Here is a 2016-nt window from a genome sequence, read left to right on the forward strand (position 1 = left end):
ATGTTAACAAATTTTGTTCTTCAGAAACGTTTTACCAGTCTACATTTTCCTGCATGCAAGGGATAGGTCCCTGCAGTCGCGCTATTCATCTGTGTCCTCGGTGGCTCAGATGGATATAGCGTCTGCCATGTAAGCAGGAGATCCCGGGTTCGAGTCCCGGTCGGGGCACACATTTTCAGCTGTCCACGTCGAGGTATATCAACAACACCTGTCGGCAGCTGAGGTTGTCAGTTAGTCATCATTTATTCCAGGGAAAAGCTGCATGGTCATCAACAGTAACTGTTCTTTCGAGAACAAGTTACTGTCTTCGTATATACAGTTAAAGGCTACCCAGCCATTGACCTTCGTCTGTGCGAATGCGCACAGGTTGCCCAAACTCTTACGGGAATCGCCAAAGCATGTGCGAATAATGAGTGGGTGGGCAAATGTCTGTAAGGTACAATACATATGTAGAATTGTGGACAGTTGGGAATGTGAGTCTCACAGGAAGCATGCAAGGGATAGGTCTTTGCAGTCGCGCTATTCATCTGTGTCCTCGGTGGCTCAGATGGATAGAGCATCTGCCATGTAAGCAGGAGATCCCGGGTTCGAGTCCCGGTCGGGGCACACATTTTCGGCTGTCCACATAGAGGTATATCAACAACACCTGTCGGCAGATGAGGTTGTCAGTTAGTCATCATTTATTCCAGGGAAAAGCGGTCATCAACAGTAACTGTTCTTTCGAGAACAAGTTACTGTCTTTGTATATACAGTGGTCTATAGGTCATGGAAATACCTGTGAGGCTGTGCGCCATCTGTTCACAGAACTGTATACTACTCTTCTGTGCACTCTCACTAGTCACTAAATTTAGCACAAACAAAATTGGTGTCAAAGCGGTGGCTGATAGGAGTGACCGTAAAGGCATTTCACATGTGGCATCTTTCCCTTAAACCACTGCACTGGTTTTCAACTTAGTTTGGGCGGGTAGTACCAATACAGACCATAACAAATTCGAGTGACTATGGAAATAGTCTGTGGCAGTTACTGTAATCGCTCATAGTTCTTGTTCTCTGTGTGTTAATGGGTTACTGCTACAGGTAACCTGAAAGTTCGTACCTCCATTCCGGACTCCAGTTAAAGCTTGTAGAAGCTGGTGATACTCCCAGAGAGGGTAGTTATTGAAGTGCACATGTATTTTCATACTGCTACGGAACTAACCGACAGCCAGAAATCATACAGTGTAGGAATTTTGTAACAATATACTGTCTTAATTTTGGTCGATATACGAAACTCATGTCAGCAGTAATACAAGATGTTGCCCATCTCAAGACTTTCTCAAAAAAATGATCTTAATAATTTTTGGCATTACCTTGAGGAAAAACACTCATTGTGTGTTACCTCGTACATAGTACGGAAACCTATGAAGTATTGTAAAGAGTATGCAACATATTAATAATTTTTAGAGGTTTTACACTTACTGAAATATCTGCGAATTGTGGGTGATGTGAAATGGAAAATAGTTGACTGTCTCATCAAAATACACCATATCTGCAATGCTTAGTGGTCATTATCTTGGAAACATTTTCTACAAAGTATTAAGCACATCAGTTTTATAAAGGAAAATTGTACAATGGAATATTTACACTTTATGCACATTTATGGCAAATTAAGTATTTCATGGAGGCATATTTGGAATGAATACAGGTGTTTACAACATTAATCTAGTCAGATATTTGTCAGTGCTATTTAAATAAAAGTATAGATTTATTTACATTAGGGCCTACTAGTACTTGTGCACACTATATGAACATTTAGAATAATATATACTTTTTTGGTTTCAAAGAGCTCAAGTTAGTTACGTTTCTTATGTAACACTGAAAAACTCATTACCATGCTGAGGTTTTGTTATATACAAAACTTAGCCCTTAACTTGGAGTGGTCATCTGTCTCATTCATGAAGTAGCCTGTAATATATTTAGACAGTTAACTGTCATGATACTAAACTGTAAAAAGAAAAAGCAACCGATAACCTATAT

The 2016-nt window shown here is 40.0% G+C and overlaps 1 non-coding gene across 1 annotated transcript; it reads left to right on the forward strand.

The window, feature by feature from the left end:
• Positions 1-532: 532 nt before the first annotated feature.
• Positions 533-606, forward strand: Trnat-ugu. The gene has a single exon. It is a non-coding gene; the product is annotated as a tRNA-Thr (tRNA).
• Positions 607-2016: the final 1410 nt, after the last annotated feature.

Source organism: Schistocerca americana, chromosome 2, assembly GCF_021461395.2.
Source record: "Schistocerca americana isolate TAMUIC-IGC-003095 chromosome 2, iqSchAmer2.1, whole genome shotgun sequence".
Lineage (NCBI taxonomy): Eukaryota > Metazoa > Arthropoda > Insecta > Orthoptera > Acrididae > Schistocerca > Schistocerca americana.